Below are 21,510 nucleotides of genomic sequence, written 5' to 3'. Positions count from 1 at the left end.
AGTGACAAATTTGACTCCATGGGCATTTTCCAGAAACAAGCAGCAATTCATGTTGCTGAGTAAAAATTGCAAATCTTTCATTGTAGTGCCTGTACATTGTAGTGCCCATAAATTGTGCCCAGCTTGTGCGGGCCGAGAATTGGCTCTATTTTTACGCCATTCCTCATGTGGTATAAGTGATTAGTAGGGTTGAGCGACTTTTCCTTTTTTGAGGTCGAGTCGGGTTTCACGAAACCTGACTTTCTCAAAAGTCGAGTCGAGTGAAATCGGCCGATCTTCTTGAAAAGTCGGGGTCGGGGATCGGCCGAAACACAAAACCCAATGCAAGGTAATGGAAAATCTATATATTTTTATATTTACTTCAGCGCGATATATGTGAAAAGCCGGTAATTCAAGTGCCGGCTTTTCATTTCTCCTGCCTAAACCCGACATGATATGAGATATGGTTTACATACAGTAAACCATCTCATATCCCCCTTTTTTTTGCATATTCCACACTACTAATGTTAGTAGTGTGTATGTGCAAAATTTCGGCGCTGTAGCTATTAAATTTAAGGGTTAAATCGCGGAAAAAATTGGCGTGGGCTCCCGCACAATTTTCTCCGCCAGAGTGGTAAAGCCAGTGACTGAGGGCAGATATTAATAGCCTAGAGAGGGTCCATGGTTATTGGCCCCCCCTGGCTACAAACATCTGCCCCCAGCCACCCCAGAAAAGGCACATCTGGAAGATGCGCCTATTCTGGCACTTGGCCACTCTCTTCCCACTCCCGTGTAGCGGTGGGATATGGGGTAATGAAGGGTTAATGCCACCTTGCTATTGTAAGGTGACATTAAGCCAGATTAATAATGGAGAGGCGTCAATTATGACACCCATCCATTATTAATCCAATTGTATGAAATGGTTAAAAAAAACACACACACAATATTGCAAAGTATTTTAATGAAATAAACACACAGGTTGTTGTAATATTTTATTGTTCTCTTAATCCACCTGAAGACCCTCGCTCTGTAACAAAGGAAACATAATAAACCAACAATATACATACCATCCGTAGATCTGTAACGTCCCACGATGTAAATCCATCTGAAAGGGTTAAAATATTTTACAGGCAGGAGCTCTGCTAATGCAGCTGTGCTCGTGCCTGTAAAACCCCGGGGAATGAAGGTAATGTAGGTCAATGACCTATAGTTACCTTCAGTCACGGTGATGCGCCCTCTGCTGGATGTCCTCATATGACGTCGAGCATGGGAAAAAGTTCCCAGGCTGCAATTCATGAGGACATCCAGCAGAGGGCGCATCACCACGACTGAAGGTAACTATAGGTCATTGACCTACATTTCCTTCATTCCCCGGAGTTTACAGGCACGAGCACAGCTGCATTAGCAGAGCTCCTGCCTGTAAAATGTTTTAACCCCTTCAGATGGATTTACCTCGTGGGACGTTACAGATCATCGGAGGGTATGTATATTGTTGGTTTATTATTTTGCAAAGCGAGGGTCTTCAGGTGGATTGAGAGAGCAATAAAATATTAAAACAACCGGTGTGTTTATTTCATTAAAATACTTTTTAATAATGTGTGTGTGGTTTTTTTAACCCTTTCATACAATTGGATTAATAATGGATAGGTGTCAGAATTGACGCCTCTCCATTATTAATCTGGCTTAATGTCACCTTACAATAGCAAGGTGGCATTAACCCTTCATTACCCCATATCCCACCGCTACACGGGAGTGGGAAGAGAGTGGCCAAGTGCCAGAATAGGCGCATCTTCCAGATGTGCCTTTTCTGGGGTGGCTGGGCGCAGATGTTTGTAGCCAGGGGGGGGCCAATAACCATGGACCCTCTCTAGGCTATTAATATCTGCCCTCAGTCACTGGCTTTACCACTCTGGCGGAGAAAATTGCGCGGGAGCCCACGCCAATTTTTTCCACGATTTAACCCTTAAATTTAATAGCTACAGCGCCGAAATTTTGCACATACACACTACTAACATTAGTAGTGTGGAATATGCAAAAAAAAAGGGGGATATGAGATGGTTTACTGTATGTAAACCATGTCTCATATCATGTCGGGTTTAGGCAGGAGAAATGAAAAGCCGGCAATTGAATTACCGGCTTTTTACATGTATTGCGCTGAAGTAAATATAAATATATATATATATATATATATATATATATATATATGTGTCTCAATTGCATATATATATATATATATATATATATATATATATACAGTGTATATATATATAAAAAACGAAACCCGACTTTGGAGCGAAGATCGCCGACGCCCGACCCGATCCCACACTGAGATTGGGTCGAGTTTCACGAAACCCGACTTTCCCAAAAGTCGGCGACTTTTGAAATTGGCCGATCTGGTACGCTCAACTCTAGTGATTAGATGACTTTATTCTTCGGGTCGGTGTGATTACAGCGATACCAGATTTATATAGGATTTTTATGTGTGGCTGCTGTCACACACTAAAAGTGACAAGACGTGAGCACTACTGAGGAGGGTGCACAGGTAGGTTCCCACACCATACATATAGATAAGAAGAACCCGGCACTCAACTTAAGTATATGATGCACTTAAATTTATTCATAGTACCAACAAAACGTATCAGTCAAAGGAGACCTTCATCAGTTACGTACTGGCATAGCAGATAGAAATTAGTGAAGGTAAGCGATAAATCCATTACCACATAGTCTGATGGCTCAGAGTTAAATGGCCATCTAGTCGGATAGAGGGAGATCCGTACTTTTAGGCGAAAGTGTCCAGGAGAAGACGTGGAGTCCACCGCTTGTCTTTGTGGATAGCATGTGGTAAAAGTGATAAAACAGATTTATTCTGCAGGTCAGTACAATTATAGCAATACCACATTAATATAATTTTTTATGTTTTGGCGCTTTTACACAAAAACTATTTTTTAGAAAAAAATGCATCGATGCAATGCTATGTATAGTACGAGCTATCAGACCATCTCAGCTTCAACTCCAAAGGTGACTAACAAATACAGTAAAAAGTTTTTAAAAAAATGACCCTCTCCACAAAACTTCAAATCACCCCTCTTTTGCTCCATTAAAAATAAAGCAATAAAAAATACACATATTTGGTATTGTTGCCTTCGGAAAAGTCTGATGTACTAAAATATAAAATAAATTAATCCAATTGGTAAATGTCGTAATGAAAAAAGAATTGAAATGCCAGAATTTTTTTTTGGCTTCTGCAACATTGCAACTAGAGGCGATCAAAACATCATACACTACCGTTCCAAAGTTTGGGGTCACTTGAAATGTCCTTATTTTTTAAAGAAAAACACAGTTTTTTTCCAATGAAGCTAACATTAAATGATTCAGAAATACACTCTACACACTGTTAATGTGGTAAATGACTATTCTAGCTGCAATCGTCTGGTTTGTAATGCAATATCTTCACAGGTGTATAGAGGCCCATTTCCAACAACCATCACTCCAGTGTTCTTATGGTACTTTGTGTTTGCTAACTGTGTAAGAAGGCTAATGGATGGTTAGAATACCCTTGAAAACCCTTGTGCAAGTATGTTAGCACAGCTGAAAACAGTTTGGCTGATTAGAGAACCTATAACCTGACCTTCCTTTGAGCTAGTTGAGAATCTAGAGCATTACATTTGTTGGTTCCATTAAACTCTCAAAATGGCCAGAAAAAAAGAACTTTCATGTGAAACTCGACAGTCTATTTTTGTTCTTAGAAATGAAGGCTATTCCATGCGAGAAATTGTGTGCACTACTCCTTCAGAGGAGAGCACAAACAGGCTCTAGCCAGAGTAGAAAGAGAAGTTGGAGGCCTCGCTGCACAACTGAGCAACAACACAAGTACATTAGAGTCTGTAGTTTGAGAAATCGGCACCGCACAGGTCCTCAACTGGCAGCTTCATTAAATAGTACACGCAAAACACCAGTGTCAACGTCTACAGTGAAGAGGCGACTCCGGGATGCTGGCCTTCAGGGCAGAGTGGCAAAGAAAAAGCCATATCCGAGACTGGATAATAAAAGGAAAAGATTAATATGGGCAAAAGAACAGAGACATTGGACAGAGGAAGATTGGAAAAAAGTGTTATGGATAGACGAATCCAAATTTGAGGTGTTTGGATCACACAGAAGAACATTTGTAAGATGCAGAACAACTGAAAAGATGCTGGAAGAGTGCCTGACGCCATCTGTCAAGCATGGTGGAGGTAATGTGATGGTCTGGGGTTGCTTTGGTGCTGGTAAAGTGAGAGATCTGTACAAGGTAAAAGGGATATTGAATAAAGAAGGCTATCACTCCATTTTGCAACGCCATGCCTGTGGACAGCGCTTGACTGGAGCCAATTTCATCCTACAACAGGACAATGACCCAAAGCACACCTCCGAATTATGCAAGAACTATTTAGGAAAGAAGCAGGCAGCTGGTATTCTATCTGTAATGGAGTGGCCAGCGCAGTCACCAGATCTCAACCCCATTGAGCTGTTGTGGGAGAAGCTTGACCGTATGGTATGCCAAAAAGTGCCCATCAAGCCAAACCAACTTGTGGGAGGGGCTTCTGGAAGCATGGGGTGAAATTTCTCCAGATTACCTCAGCAAATTAACTGCTAGAATGCCAAAGGCCTGCAATGCTATAATTGCTGCAAAGGGAGCATTCTTTGACGAAAGCAAAGTTTGAAGGAGAAAATTATTATTTCAAATAAAAATCTTTTTTTCGAACCTTGTCAATGTCTGGACTAGATTTGTAATTCATTTGGCAACTCATTTGATCAATAAAAGTATGAGTTTTCATGGAAAATACAAAATTGTCTGGGTGACCCTAAACTTTGGAACCGTAGTGTACATACCCCAAAATGGTATCAGCCAAAACATCAGTTCAGAGCACAAAAAATAAACACTTACATTGCCCAATATATCCCAAAATATGAAAGAGTTACGGGTTTTGTAAAACGGCAACACAAGCAAAAATGTTTCTTTTTTTTTACAAATTTCCCAAAATTTTCTCACCACTTTAAAAAACCTAAACTATTCATGTTTGGTATCTACGTAATCTTACTAACCTGTAGACTCATACTGCCATGACAGTTTTACTGTATAGTGAACACGGTAAATAATTATTTTCCCCCTTTCCAGTGCATCACAAGATACAATGAATGGTGTCATTCAAAAGTACAACTTGTCCCACAAAAAACAAGCGGCTCGTATGGTTATGTGCACGGAAAAATAAAAAATGTATTGCTCTTGGAAGAAGGGGGAGTGGAAAATGAAAAAAATAAGCGGAATGGAAAATGGCCCTGGGGTAAAGGGGTTAATAAAATTAATAAATTTAACATTATTGGGTCTGTGGAAATTTAAAGAGAATGTACTGGGCAACAACGTTACAATATACTGACATTTTTATTTAAACTGTACATCCTTCATATAAGAATACATTTTACCTTTAATAATTTTCATGTAGAAAAAAAATATAAATGCTATTGTCAATATAAGTATATATTGCCATGGCCATGACATATTAGTATGCTGCAGTGTACGTGCTGCTAACAGGCAGGTACTTTAGGTCTAACCTTGAAGGATTGCAGAGTTAGCATTGTATTTTCATTAGCATTATATAAAACTTGTAATGTTGTTTGTCACACAAATCACTTTTAAGATTAGAAAAGAATGAAGTGTATATTCTTAAAAAACATGCACAGTGTACTGTAAGTTCTATATTGTAGGAACACAAAACAATAGCATCACCTGCTGGCCAGTTTGTGAAATGCAGGCATTGCTAAATATTTGATACTTTTATGTCAATTATTAGAAGTACATGTGTCATTGCTCATATGTATTTATCAGGCATTCTGATTAATAGGAGATGAATAAAAGCTGATGCGCAGTGCCCAGGATCGGCCACTAAATAATGTGACAGAGCCGTCCTGCTCCGGGTCATTCCATTTCAAGTGAACCAATGCCTGCATTTTTTTCCTCTATATTTTTAATTCTTTTCAGATTTTATTCTCTGGTAATTGTGTGTTAGAGAATGTAAAATGTGAAGAAAAAAATTCTATATACTTTTTTTTAATTAAATTTCAAAGTTTTGAAAAAATGTGGATTTTTGTGTTATATGCCTTTACCTTTCTCCTCATAACTTAGGCCAGAACCAAGATAGAGGAACGGAAAAAACATTACGCTCAGAACAGTACAGTTTTTCACCCGATATGTCACAAGAGTTAATATTTTAGCCATGTGGACTCAAAAGCAAAATTTTAAAAAGCATTTCTAAAAAAAACTATGTGATATAACATTTTTAAAAAATTCACATGTGCCTCCTATGCTCCTTGCCACATATGTGCCAAAATTCACACAGGCAAACCAGATCTCACACTTTGCACTGACAAGGGGCAATACCCCGAAACACAGTGTCTGCAAATTGACATTCTGGTTTTGGCTTTTATCCTAAGTCATGTGACAAGGCTCATTAAAGGGTCGACATTGACTGTTAGGATTGCTACTTCCTATAGGTGGCACTAGAGTTCTAGTCCTCTTCCTCTCTGAAGAGACAATTTCCATATTTCCCAGAGGAGCATTGCAGCTTAAAAGCCTCCTCATTTCGGCATGCTTAACATGTCACTCTCCACAAAGAGAAACTTTACCCCTTGGATCCCGGTCAGACGCCTCTCGCTCAGCCAAATCAGATCTCACACTTTGCACTGATGAGCGGCAGTACCTTGAAACACAGTGTCTGCAAATTGACATTCTGGTTTTGGCTTTTATCCTAAGCCATGTGACAAGGTTTGTTATAGGGTCGACATTGAGTTTTAGGATTGCTACTTCCTATAGGTGGCACTAGAGTTCTAGTCCTCTTCCTCTATGAAGAGACAATTTACAAAATTCACATTGGGATCTCAAAAGGATCATACTTTAAAAAATATGTAAATGAACAGTGTCAATTTGAAAATCTCAAATTCAGATCTGCTCAGCCTGTGGTCTGTAGGCTTTATGTCTTGTCCTGATCTTAAACCGGGCAAATCATTAGATAAATCTATAGTGGAAACAGTGAAAGGTTTTTACAATAGTGATGAAGTGAGCCAAATTATACTTGGCAAGAAAAACTCATGTCCATAACAGGCTGGCTTTTTCAAATTTTTTTTTAACTTCAACAAGAATATTGTACTTGTTTTTATTATGTATACCCCTCCTCACATGTAAAGCGCCATGGAATAAATGGCGCTATAACAATAAATAATAATAATAATAATAATAACTTCTGCCAAAATAGGATTTCCAAAATGTGCTGACCTAGTACCTAAGAATTGTGTCCTGGCTGGAGGTAGTGGTACACACTCAGTATGCATATTGTGGTAGATCAGCTCACTCGGCTCTACACAGAGTAACGTACGGGAACACTGTCTCTTTAAGAACTTCCTTTGGTTTATTAGGTGCAGCATAAACAAAGCTGTAGTAAAACAAATACAGCCTTCTGGGCAAAACAGGAAAAAAAAAAACAAAATGTTAACACCAAGCACAGTCCTTCTGAGAGAGGGAGTCCTCCCGCTCACCGCTAGTAGAACACACACAATTCAGGTTGTTTCCAGCACAACAAGTTCTTGGAGTGTTACTCTCCAGACACTGAACAACTACTGCCTCTGAAGGCCAGCTACTTAATCCCCAGGCCACACCCTGGGGTCGAGATAAGGTGGACATTCTCCCACTAAGGGTACCGTCACACAGTGGCATTTTTATCGCTACGACGGCACGATTCGTGACGTTCTAGCGATATCGTTACGATTTCGCAGTGTCTGACACGCAGCAGCGATCAGGCACCCTGCTGAGAATCGTACGTCGCAGCACATCGTTTGAAACTTTCTTTCGTCGCTGGATCTCCCGCTGTCATCGCTGGATCGTTGTGTGTGACAGCGATCCAGCGATGCGTTCGCTGGTAACCAGGGTAAACATCGGGTTACTAAGCGCAGGGCCGCGCTTAGTAACCCGATGTTTACCGTGGTTACCAGCGTAAAAGTAAAAAAAAACACCGTACATGCTCACCATCTGATGTCCGTCAGGTCCCTTGCCGTCTGCTTTCCGCTCTGACTGTCTGCCGGCCGGAAAGTGAGAGCAGATCACAGCGGTGACGTCACCGCTGCGCTCTGCTCTCACTGTACGGCCGGATCTCAGTCAGAGCAGGAAGCAGACGGCAAGGGACCTGACGGACATCAGATGGTGAGCATGTACTGTTTGTTTTTTTTTACTTTTACGCTGGTAACCACAGTAAACATCGGGTTACTAAGCGCGGCCCTGCGCTTAGTAACCCGATGTTTACCCTGGTTACCCGGGGACTTCGGCATCGCTCCAGCGCCGTGATTGCAACGTGTGACCGCAGTCTACGACGCTGGAGCGATAATCATACGACGCTGCGACGTCACGAATCGTGCCGTCGTAGCGATGTAAATGGTACTGTGTGACGGTACCCTTACTCTATGGATGTCCAGATAAAACTCAGCTCATTATACAAATTATCTGTATTCCCTCACCGTACCTAGTGTGCTGGAAGAAAATCTCTGGGTTTTATATCACTGATGCCAGTAAGCGCAGTGAAACATATCTCCCTCCAGCACTTTACCAGTGACTTTGTCACATATCGCCCCTCTGCCCAAAGCCAGGGGTTTTGGCACCTTCACTCGCTAAAAGGGGACAGGGCATTTGCGTTTCCATGCAACTTCCCTGGCCTGTGCTCGACATGAAAATTAAAGTCATGGAGCGCTAAAAATCATCTAGTCAACTGGGCATTCTTCCCCTACTTTTTCCTCATCCATCTCATGGGCGCAGATATAGGACTGTATCTCCTGGGACAACACAGCTCCCATCCCAATGTCGGAGATGTCGGTCTGGAGCACAAACTCCTTAAGGAAATCTGATGCGACCAAGACTGGCTGTATGCACAGAGCAATCTTCAACTCCTGGAATGCCATCTCAGCTTCAGAGGATCATTTGACCATCGACGACTTTGTGCCCTTGAGAAGATCAGTTAGGGGGCGGCTATCAAGGCAAAATTCTGGATGAATCACTGATAGTATCTCACAATTCCCAGAAATGCCCTGACCTGATTTTTGGAGACCGGTTGTGGCCACTTTTGGATTGCCTCCACCTTGTCTACTTGCGGCTTTCTCGCCCCTTTCCGATGATGTAGCCTAATTACTTTGCTTTTTCTTTCCCCATGGCGCACTTTTTTGGGTTTATGGTAAACCCTGTCTTCCTCAGTACATCCAGAACCGCCTGGACCTTTTGCAGATAACTTCCCCAGTCCAGGCTGAATATCACAATATCATCCATATAAGCTGAAGGGTACTTTTTGTGAGGGGCTAGGATCCAGTCCATGGCTCTCTGGAAGGTAGCTGGAGCTCACTGCAGACCGAACAGCATCCTGGTATATAGAAAGCAGCAGTCAGGTGTAGAGAAGGCCACCTTCTCCTTAGCACTTGGGGACAGGAGAATTTGCCAGTACCCTTTTGTTAAGTCCAGGTTGGTGATATATCTGGCTGACTCTAGCCTCTCAATGAGCTCATCGACCCGGGGCTTCAGATACGCGTCGAACTTGGACACCTCGTTCAGCCTCCTGTAGTCATTACAGAACCGCCACTCTCCATCTGGCTTCAACACAAGGACAATAGGGCTGGACCAGCCACTCTTTGACTACTTGATGATGCCCAGGCTCACCATCCTCCTGACTACTCGATGATGCCCAGGCTCAACATCCTCCTCACCTCTTTGGAGATCACCTCATGGCGGGCTTTGGGAATCTGATACAGCTTTTGGTTTACCCTCACATGCAGTTCTGTCAGTATTTCATGCACCACAACATGCGTACAAACTGGCAACTCTGAAAACAGGTCCCGGTTCTGCTGAAGCAGCTCACAGCCCTGTTGTTTCTGGGCTGGCAACAATGTCTCTGCCACTGTGATATCCTTGACCCTGGCTTCAGGATGGGCCCCTAGGCATGTTGCTTCTACTGGATTCCTGTCGCGCCATGGTTTCAGCAGGTTAATCTGAGGGTGCCGTCCGTATAACAATTTGAACAGTGAAAACCCCATAGAGGCCTGTGGGACTTCTCTAATGGAGAACAGTAGGTACGGTAGCAGGCAGTCCCAGTGCCGGCCATCCTTTGCCATGACCTTCTTCAGCATAGACTTCAAGGTCTTGTTGAATCTTTCCACTAAGCTGTCTGTCTGCAGATAGTACACAGGTGTCCTGAGTTGGGTAATCTCCAGGGCTTAACGCTCTCATTACCTTGGACATGAACGGTGTTTCTTGATCCGTCAGAATCTCCCTGGACAGGCCAGTCTGGGAGAAAATATGGACTAGCTCTTGGGCTATACTACTGGCTGAGGAGTGTTATGATCCTAGTGGCAAGGATCACAAGTTTGACTAGCTAAGTAACTAAACCGACGACCAGCTCTGGGAAAGTGGTATCTGGATTGACCGCAACCTGATCCTATCCGCAAACAACTATAGGCAGCCGTGGAACGTTACCTGGAAATCCTAGACGTCTCTTCACGGCCTGAGAAACTACCTATTCCTAGAGGGAAAGTAAAGTCCTTACTTGCCTCAGAGAAATTACCCCAAAGATATAGAAAAGCCCCCCACAAATATTAACGGTGAGTTAAGGGGAAAGCACAAACGCAGAGATGAAATAGATTTAGCAAATGAGGCCCGCTAACACTAGATAGCAGAAAATAGGAAGGGAGCTGTGCGGTCAATAGAAAACCCTAAGCAAAATATCCACGCAGAGATTGCTCGAGCCCCCGCACCAACTAACGGTGCGGGGGAAGCAACTCCGTACCCCAGAGCTTACCAGCAGCAAGAATTCACATATTAGCAAGCTGGACTAACTCATCATACACTGAAATCATATTGCAGACTGATGAGCAAAAAATAATCAAACAGAAACTTAGCTTCTCAGAAGAGACTGAAAACGAAGATAATCAGGGGAGATCAGAATAGCACTGAATACATCGACAGCCGGCAACAAGTGGAGGTGAAGCAGAGCTAAATAGGAAACTCCCTAGTGCATAACGAGGCAGCTGATCCAGCCACAGATCAGCAGGATAACCAACAAAGCCACCAGGGGGAGCCCAAAAACAAAACTCACACAATACCACCTGTGACCACAAGAGGGAGCCCGAAAACAGAGTTCACAACAGTACCCCCCCCTTGAGGAGGGGTCACCGAACCCTCATCAAAAACCCCCAGGGCGATCAGGGTGAGCCACATGGAAGGCACGAACCAAATCAGCCGCATGAACATCAGAGGCGACAACCCAGGAATTATCCTCCTGACCATAGCCCTTCCACTTAACCAAATACTGAAGCCTCCGTCTAGAAATACGAGAATCCAAGATCTTCTCCACCACGTATTCCAATTCTCCCTCAACCAGCACAGGGGCAGGAGGCTCAACCGAAGGAACCACAGGCACCACATACCTCCGCAACAACGACCGATGGAACACATTATGAATAGCAAACGATGCTGGGAGGTCCAAACGAAATGACACAGGGTTAAGGACTTCCAAAATCTTATAAGGACCGATAAACCGAGGCTTGAACTTGGGAGAGGAGACCTTCATAGGAACAAAGCGAGAAGACAACCACACCAAGTCCCCAACGCGAAGTCGGGGACCCACACAGCGACGGCGGTTGGCAAAGCGCTGAGCCTTCTCTTGTGACAGCTTCAAATTGTCCACCACATGATCCCAAATCTGATGCAACCTATCCACCACAAGATCCACTCCAGGACAGTCAGAAGGCTCCACCTGACCCGAGGAAAAACGAGGATGAAACCCCGAATTACAAAAAAAAGGCGAAACATAAGTAGCAGAACTAGCCCGATTATTAAGGGCAAATTCGGCCAATGGCAAAAAAGCCACCCAGTCGTCCTGATCAGCAGAAACAAAACATCTTAAATAGGTTTCCAAGGTCTGATTAGTTCGCTCGGTCTGGCCATTCGTCTGAGGATGGAAGGCCGACGAAAAAGACAAATCAATGCCCATCTTAGCACAAAAGGTCCGCCAAAATCTAGACACAAACTGGGATCCTCTGTCGGAAACAATATTCTCAGGGATCCCGTGCAAACGAACAACATTTTGAAAAAACAGCGGAACCAACTCGGAGGAGGAAGGCAACTTAGGCAAGGGCACCAAATGGACCATCTTAGAAAAACGATCACACCACCCAGATGACAGACATTCTCTGAGAGACAGGGAGATCTGAAATAAAATCCATGGAAATATGCGTCCAAGGCCTCTTCGGGACAGGCAAAGGTAACAGCAAACCACTGGCACGAGAACAGCAAGGCTTAGCCCGAGCACAAATTCCACAAGACTACACAAAGGAACGCACATCCCGCGACAAGGAAGGCCACCAAAAGGACCTGGCCACCAAATCTCTGGTACCAAATATTCCAGGATGGCCTGCCAACACCGAAGAATGAACCTCGGAAATAACTCTGTTGGTCCATCTATCTGGGACAAACAGTCTCTCCGGTGGACAACGATCAGGTTTATCCGCCTGAAACTCCTGCAGCACTTGTCGCAAATCTGGGGAGATGGCAGACAAAATCACCCCTTCTCTGAGGATACCAGCCGGCTCAGAATCTCCAGGAGAGTCAGGCACAAAACTCCTAGAAAGAGCATCAGCCTTCACATTCTTCGAACCAGGCAGGTACGAGACCACGAAATCAAAACGAGAGAAAAACAACGACCAACGAGCCTGTCTAGGATTCAGCCGCTTGGCCGACTCGAGATAAATCAGATTTTTGTGATCAGTCAAGACCACCACACGATGCTTAGCTCCCTCGAGCCAATGTCGCCACTCCTCAAATGCCCACTTCATAGCCAACAACTCCCGATTACCGACATCATAATTCCGCTCGGCAGGCGAAAACTTTCTTGAAAAGAAAGCACATGGCTTCATCACAGAGCCATCAGAGCTTCTCTGCGACAAAACAGCCCCCGCTCCAATCTCAGAAGCATCAACCTCGACCTGGAAAGGAAGAGAGACATCTGGCTGACATAAGACCGGAGCCGAGGAAAACCGGCGCTTCAGCTCCCGAAAGGCCTCCACAGCCGCAGGAGACCAATTAGTAACATCAGAACCCTTCTTGGTCAAATCCGTCAAAGGCTTAACAACACCAGAAAAATTAGCGATGAAGCGACGGTAAAAATTAGCAAAACCCAAGAACTTCTGAAGACTCTTAACAGATGTAGGCTGAGTCCAGTCATGAATAGCCTGAACCTTGACTGGGTCCATCTCAATAGTAGAAGGGGAAAAAATGAAACCCAAAAAAGAAACCTTCTGGACTCCAAAAAGACATTTTGAGCCCTTCACAAATAAAGCATTGGCACGCAGGACCTGAAACACCATCCTGACCTGCTTAACATGGGACTCCCAATCATCAGAAAAAACCAGAATATCATCCAGATACACAATCATAAATTTATCCAGATACTCGCGGAAGATGTCGTGCATGAAGGACTAAAAGACAGAAGGAGCGTTAAAAAGTCCAAAAGGCATCACCAAGTACTCGAAATGGCCTTCGGGCGTATTAAATGCAGTTTTCCATTAATCAACCTGCTTAATACGCACAAGGTTATACGCACCACGAAGATCTATCTTGGTGAACCAACTAGACCCCCTAATGCGAGCAAACAGATCAGATAACAATGGCAAAGGATACTGAAATTTGACCGTGATTTTATTTAGAAGGCGATAATCAATACAAGGTCTCAGGGAACCATCCTTCTTAGCCACAAAAAAGAATCCCGCACCCAGAGGGGAGGAGGAGGGGCGAATAAGTCCTTTCTCCAAAGACTCCTTTATATAACTCCGCATAGCAGCATGCTCCGGCACTGACAAATTGAAAAGTCGTCCCTTAGGAAACTTACTACCAGGAATCAAATTTATAGCACAATCACAATCCCTATGAGGTAGAGAACTGAGTTTGGGCTCATCAAATACATCCTGGTAGTCCGACAAAAACGCAGGGACTTCAGAAGGAGTGGATGAAGCAATTGACACCACAGGAGCGTCGCCATGAATTCCCTGGCAACCCCAACTTGACACAGACATTGCTTTCCAATCCAGGACTGGATTATGAGTCTGCAACCATGGCAGACCCAACACGACAACATCATGCAAATTATGCAGAACAAGAAAGCGAATCACCTCCTGATGAACAGGAGTCATACACATGGTCACCTGCGTCCAGTACTGAGGTTTATTCATAGCCAATGGTGTAGCATCAATACCCCTTAGTGGAATAGGGAATTTTAAAGGCTCCAAAACAAAACCACAGCGCCGGGCAAATGACAAATCCATCAGGCTCAGGGCAGCACCTGAATCTACAAAAGCCATAACCGGGTAAGATGACAGGGAACAAATCAGGGTAACAGACAAAATGAACTTAGGCTGTAAAGTACCGATGGTGACAGATTTATCAATCTTTTTTGTGCGCTTAGAGCATGCTGAGATAACATGAGCTGAGTCACCACAGTAAAAGCACAACCCATTTTGCCGTCTATAATTTTGCCGTTCACTTCTGGTCAGAATTCTATCACATTGCATAGACTCAGGTGTCTGTTCAGAAGACACCGCCAAATGGTGCGCAGGTTTGCGCTCCCGCAAACGCCGATCAATCTGAATGGCCAGAGTCATTGACTCATTCAGACCTGCAGGCGTAGGGAACCCCACCATGACATTCTTAATGGCTTCAGAAAGACCCTTTCTGAAATTTGCAGCCAGGGCACACTCATTCCATTGAGTAAGCACCGACCATTTCCGAAATTTCTGGCAATACACCTCTGCTTCATCTTGCCCCTGAGAGAGGGCCAACAAAGCTTTTTCAGCCTGGTTCTCAAGATTAGGTTCCTCATAGAACAATCCAAGGGCCAGAAAAAACGCATCCACACTGAGCAATGCAGGATCCCCTGGCGCCAATGCGAAGGCCCAATCTTGAGGGTCGCCGCGCAAGAAAGAAATAATAATCTTAGCTTGCTGAACGGAATCACCAGAGGAACGAGGTTTCAAAGAAAGAAACAATTTGCAATTGTTCTTAAAATTCAGGAACCTAGATCTATCTCCAGAAAACAACTCCGGAATAGGTATTCTAGGCTCTGACATAGGACTGTGAACAACAAAATCCTGAATACTTTGTACCCTTGCAGCAAGATGATCTACACTGGAGGCCAAACTCTGGATATCCATGTCAGCAGCTGAACTCAGAGCCACACCAAGATTAAGAGGAGGAGAGAAGCTAGACACACAGCAGCTAGACACACGGCAGCAAAAAAAAAAAAAAAAATTCTTCAAGGCTTCTCTTCTCCTGCTTCTGCCATGCAATTAACACTTTATGGGCCGGCTGTACTGTTATGATCCTAGTGGCAAGGATCACAAGTTTGACTAGCTAAGTAACTAAACTGACGACCAGCTCTGGGAAAGTGGTATCTGGATTGACCGCAACCTGATCCTATCCGCAAACAACTATAGGCAGCCGTGGAACGTTACCTGGAAATCCTAGACGTCTCTTCACGGCCTGAGAAACTACCTATTCCTAGAGGGAAAGTAAAGTCCTTACTTGCCTCAGAGAAATGACCCCAAAGATATAGAAAAGCCCCCCACAAATATTAACGGTGAGTTAAGGGGAAAGCACAAACGCAGAGATGAAACAGATTTAGCAAATGAGGCCCGCTAACACTAGATAGCAGAAAATAGGAAGGGAGCTGTGCGGTCAATAGAAAACCCTAAGCAAAATATCCACGCAGAGATTGCTCGAGCCCCCGCACCAACTAACGGTGCGGGGGAAGCAACTCCGTACCCCAGAGCTTACCAGCAGCAAGAATTCACATATTAGCAAGCTGGACTAACTCATCATACACTGAAATCATATTGCAGACTGATGAGCAAAAAATAATCAAACAGAAACTTAGCTTCTCAGAAGAGACTGAAAACGAAGATAATCAGGGGAGATCAGAATAGCACTGAATACATCGACAGCCGGCAACAAGTGGAGGTGAAGCAGAGCTAAATAGGAAACTCCCTAGTGCATAACGAGGCAGCTGATCCAGCCACAGATCAGCAGGATAACCAACAAAGCCACCAGGGGGAGCCCAAAAACAAAACTCACACAATACCACCTGTGACCACAAGAGGGAGCCCGAAAACAGAGTTCACAACAGAGGAGTTCCTCAGTGGTACCGTGTCGCATAGTCCATGATCACCAAGGTGTATGGGTGGCCTTGGGCGGACTTAACTAGGGGTATAACCAGGTCCATGGCAATCCGATCAAAGGGGACTATTATAATCTGTAACAGAACTAGGGGACTGTGGAAGTGGGATACAGGAGCAGTTAGCTGACAGGTAGGGCAGGATCAGCAGAAATTAACAATGTCACAGTAACACCCAGGCCAGTAGAACCTCTGAAGGACTCAGTCTTGGGTTATATCTATGTCTAAATGTCCCCCCAAGACATGAGAATGGGCCAGATCTAGTACCCTATGTCTATAGGGTCCCTGGATTAACAGCTGCTCAAATACTTCCCCTTGCTGTTTAGTGACCCGATATAGCAACTCTTCATTAACTGCAAAATACGGGAACCTGGAGTCGGTCACCGGCTCTTGGGCAACCCCATTTATCAGAGACATTTTCAAATGCCCCTTTTAGAGTAAAATACCGCATTTGCACAGTCCACAAATTTTACTCGAGAAACCCGCAGTTCAGGAATTTCTGCCTCACTGGTCACCGTCTCATCTTCATCACCAGCCAGGACACACAAGGGGAACTTATCCTTCGTTTAGCTGGATCCTGTCTGCATCAATTGGTATCCCTGCCTTTCCCCACAAGTCCCAGGACAGAATGAATTCATGGGGGTGTAGCAAACTTTGACTACCCCAACGTCATGGGACTCAGTACCCCAGCTCATTTTAATCAACACTCTGGTGATGGGGTAGTCCTTGACGTTCCCATGGATGCCGCCCACGTGTTTCCCTGGGATCAAGTGGTGGGGGAGTGTGGCCCTTATCACAGTAACCAAGCTCCCAGAGCCTAAGAGTCCTGACATCAGCAAGCAGCACCCAATTTATTGTCACGGAACATGCCTGCAGCCCTTCACCAGGCTGATAGTCCACACTGCAGGCTGGAGAGGCATAGTACGAACAGCAACTCCCTACACTGCAGTCCACCTCTTCAGAGGATATAGCACAACGGGCAGCTATATGTCCCGGACATCTCCAGCAGAGCAATTCTTTATCACCGGCCCTTGGTAACCCCTCACCGACCCCTTGGGATTTAGGACTCCCTCTAGTGGTGACTCAGCTACCCCTCTTTTTGGACTCAGGCTGCTGCTGGGTACCCCAGTATGGGGATGCACCACTCCCTGGCTTTCTTAGGGATTTCTTCATCACCTAGTACGGTTCCACTAGGCCCATAAGTTCATCTGCATTCCAGAGATCAACCCCCAGGTCTGCAATGGCCTAGAAAGGGAGTGAATCTGTCCATGACAAACCGCTCAACCATCTGGGCTAGAGTGGAGGATTCTGGCTGCAACCATTTTTGCACAAGATGCAGTAAGACAAACATTTGGGTTTGAGGCGGTTTGTCCCCAAAATACGCCCAGTGTTGAACCCTTTGTGCTTTGACCAACAGTCACTCCCATGCGTGCCAATATTTCAGTTTCTTATTTGGCATACTCCTGCGCATTCTGTAACCCCAAGTATATCATTGTAATGTTTATCAAACTAGATTTTTAATTTGTGTGGTGCATCATTTGAATAGTCAAAATCATTGAAAACAAAACTGCATAGTGTGAATGACACATAACAACTTCACAAGACGCATGCCCATAAAAGTGTAATACAATACATGTATGGATATAAATATTAAGAAGTGGGCTAAATATGGATAATTCTGGGGTAATCGCACATAAAGTACCACAAAACCACCGCAAACAACGATCAAAAGAACCCCAAAGAACTAAATTGTTGATAAATATAGAAAATTTATTAATAAATGGGATCAGGGTAGGAGACAACGGGAAGAAGCAAGGCAGATGTCCTTGCACACATGTTGAGAAACGCTAGGGTGTATGTAATGTGGCTGGCTCAGAGTATACAGAGGAATACAATTAATCATTGATGGTGAAGTATATACACAGTATAAGCCTCTGAATAAACAACAAAGGTAACTACATCATTAGGTAATAGTCAGTTACAGCACTAATAGATCACAGATTACCTGAGAGGTGTAAAGGTGAGAACCGCCACAGCATACACCCGCCCCAACGCGCGTTTCTGCGTGATGGCCTTTTTCAATAGTGTGAATGAGCACATGCGACATCCTTGTCAAACACATGACACATTTACATCAATGATTACATTCCTTAAGCAACAGATGTGTGAAAACAGTCAATAGTGATACATAAATTAATAAAAATACCCCACCTAAAAATCTGAGTCCAAGTTTAGTTGAAGTATTTAAAGGGAACAAAAGCTCACAGACACAAAAAGAGGACTTAAAAATCCTCCAGAAAATTGAAAAAAAATCACAGAGAAAAAAGCAGAGATGGTTACCTGCTGAAGCCTCCAAACAAATGCACCAGCAGGGCGCATCGGACCCGATTAATGATGGCAAAAAACAGGTGCAAAAATACAGATGAAACAACCACTTTCAATCCAGTGTTGGCTTTTTGGCATTACTGCACAGAAAGATAAGTGATAATAGTCTGTATGTGGCAATGTTCACACAGGCAATGCAGAGCATCTGGTTTACAGCCTATTACTAACGCACATACAGGCGGGCCGCCCAGTGCTACAAAATGCATGCTGTGTGAATAGAGGCCCACAGTTTACAGAGCCATCTTGGTCCGACTGCGCCCTGCAAGATAAAGTGCAAAAAAAACACATATCACACATATCAATGTATGTAAGGTATTAGTTTATATTGGGGCCTCATTACGTAAGCCGGCAACCCGCGTCAAGGGTCCTTACATTTTGCCAGTCCTAATGCTAAACATTGAGTAAAAGCTCACAGACACAAAAAGAGGACTCGGGTCCGATGCGCCCTGCTGGTGCATTTGTTTGGAGGCTTCAGCAGGTAATCATCTCTGCTTTTTTCTCTGTGATTTTTTTCAATTTTCTGGAGGATTTTTAAGTCCTCTTTTTGTGTCTGTGAGCTTTTACTCAATGTTTAGCGTAGGACCGGCAAAAAGTAAGGACCCTTGACGCGAGTTGCCGGCTTACGTATTGAGGCCCCAATATAAACTAATACCTTACATACATTGATATGTGTTTTTTTTGCACTTTATCTTGCAGGGCACAGTTGGACCAAGATGGCTCTGTAAACTGTGGGCCTCTATTCACACAGCATGCATTTTGTGGCACTGGGCAGCCCGCCTGTATGTGCGTTAGTAATAGGCTGTAAACCAGATGCTCTGCATTGCCTGTGTGAACAATGCCACATACAGACTATTATCACTTATCTTTCTGTGCACTAATGCCAAACAGCCAACACTGGATTGAAAGTGGTTGTTTCATCGGTATTTTTTGCACCTGTTTTTTGCCATCATTAATCGGGTCCGATGCGCCCTGCTGGTGCATTTGTTTGGAGGCTTCAGCAGGTAATCATCTCTGCTTTTTTCTCTGTGATTTTATTTAAAGGGAACCTGTCACCCCCCCTCCCAGGCGTTTTTAACTAAAAGAGCCACCTTGTGCAGCACTAATGCTGCATTCTGTCAAGGTGGCTGTTTTAGTTGGTGTACCTGCAAATGCTGAAATAATCGCTTTTATAATGTGCCCCCCATACCTGAATTTGTCAGGGGGACATGTCTTTTTCCCCCTGACACAAACGCCTCCCAGCTGTCTCTCAGGGCCTCCGTGCGCCGCCTCCGTTTCCTTCATGAACGCCCCCGGCGCCTGCGCTGTAAGTTCGAAGGGCAGCGCAAACTGCGCATGCCCGAAAAAAACCTTGGCCTCTCTTCCCACTGCCCTGTGGTATTGGCATATGGGGTAATAAGGGGTTAATGTCACCTTGCTATTGTAAGGTGACATTAAGCCTGGTTAATAATGGAGAGATGTCAATAAGACACCTATCCATTATTAATCCAATAGTCTGAAAGGGATAAAAATGCACACACATTAAGAATAAAGTCTTTTAATGAAATAATGAAACACACAGTGTTAGGGCTAGCAGAATGCACCGAGTAAATATAGATGTTTATTATTGGTGCGTTCAAAGCCCGGGGTCCACCGTGCAGGAGGAAACTGCCGCTAGTGAATGGTGGCACTATTTGGCGGTATAAGCTAGCTCTGTTACTTCACAGAGTAGCCGTGTAAGGAAAGCACTGCACCCTGTTAGACTCACAGGCGCGCAAGCTAACTGCCGAGCTGATAGCAGTCTGTGGTTATGCAGACACACAATCTCCTCACCGGAGGTGCCGTATTCTAGGGGCTTATTTCAGCTGGGTCCCTGAATACATACACACATAACCACACTGGTGCAAAGCACATAACTTAGATTGATACTAGCGCATGGCCGTGCGGTCATGCAAACCTTTTATAGCTGTAGCAAGTACAGGACCTTCCCAGAAGGACCAATAGGACCACAAAAAACAATCACTCCAAAGCATTATACAAAGATCCAGGGGTTCCTACAATACCCCCAATTCAGTATTCTCCTATAAAGCACTCCCAAGACACTGTCACATCCAGCTTCAAACACCTCCTCTGACAGGTGGTGTCATCTTGTCTCCAGTGTACCATACTTAGGCTACGTTCACATTTGCGGTCAGCGCCGCAGCGTCGGGCGCCGCAGCGTCGCCGCATGCGTCATGCGCCCCTATATTTAACATGGGGGCGCATGGACATGCGTTGTGCTGCGTTTTGCGCCGCATGGCCGCAAGCGTTGGACGCAAGAAACGCTTCAAGTTGCATTTTTTTTGCGTCCAACAATCGGCCAAAAAGGACGCATGCGGCGCAAAACGCAGCGTTTTAGCGTGCGTTTTGCCGCGTTTTTGTTTGCGTTGTGCGCTGCGGCGCCGACGCTGCGGCGCACAACGCAAATGTGAACGTAGCCTTAATTCATCTCAAAACCCCTAAGACCAGGATATATGCATCCAGATCTGCTCTTCTGTGCAGGGCTGCTCACAATATTCACCATTTTCAGATGTGCTCTTCATACCTGTTTGCAAGAACTGGAGCTAATGCACCAAGCTGACAGACAGCCGCGAGCCACAATTCATAGGACCGCGAGCCACATGTGGCTCCCGAGCTACAGGTTGGGGGTTCCTGTCATAAGGCCAACATTTCGGATGTTAAAATTATTTTTTCAAGCTGGTGTTATAAAGTATTCAAATATACTGAGATAATGACTTTTGGGTTTTCATTGGCTGTAAGCCATAATCATCAACATTAGCAGAAATAAACACTTGAAATAGATCACTCTGTTTGTAATAACTCTATATAATATATGAGTTTCACTTTTTGT

This window comes from Ranitomeya variabilis, chromosome 3, assembly GCF_051348905.1.
Source record: "Ranitomeya variabilis isolate aRanVar5 chromosome 3, aRanVar5.hap1, whole genome shotgun sequence".
NCBI lineage: Eukaryota > Metazoa > Chordata > Amphibia > Anura > Dendrobatidae > Ranitomeya > Ranitomeya variabilis.
This window is presented reverse-complemented; position numbering follows the sequence as displayed.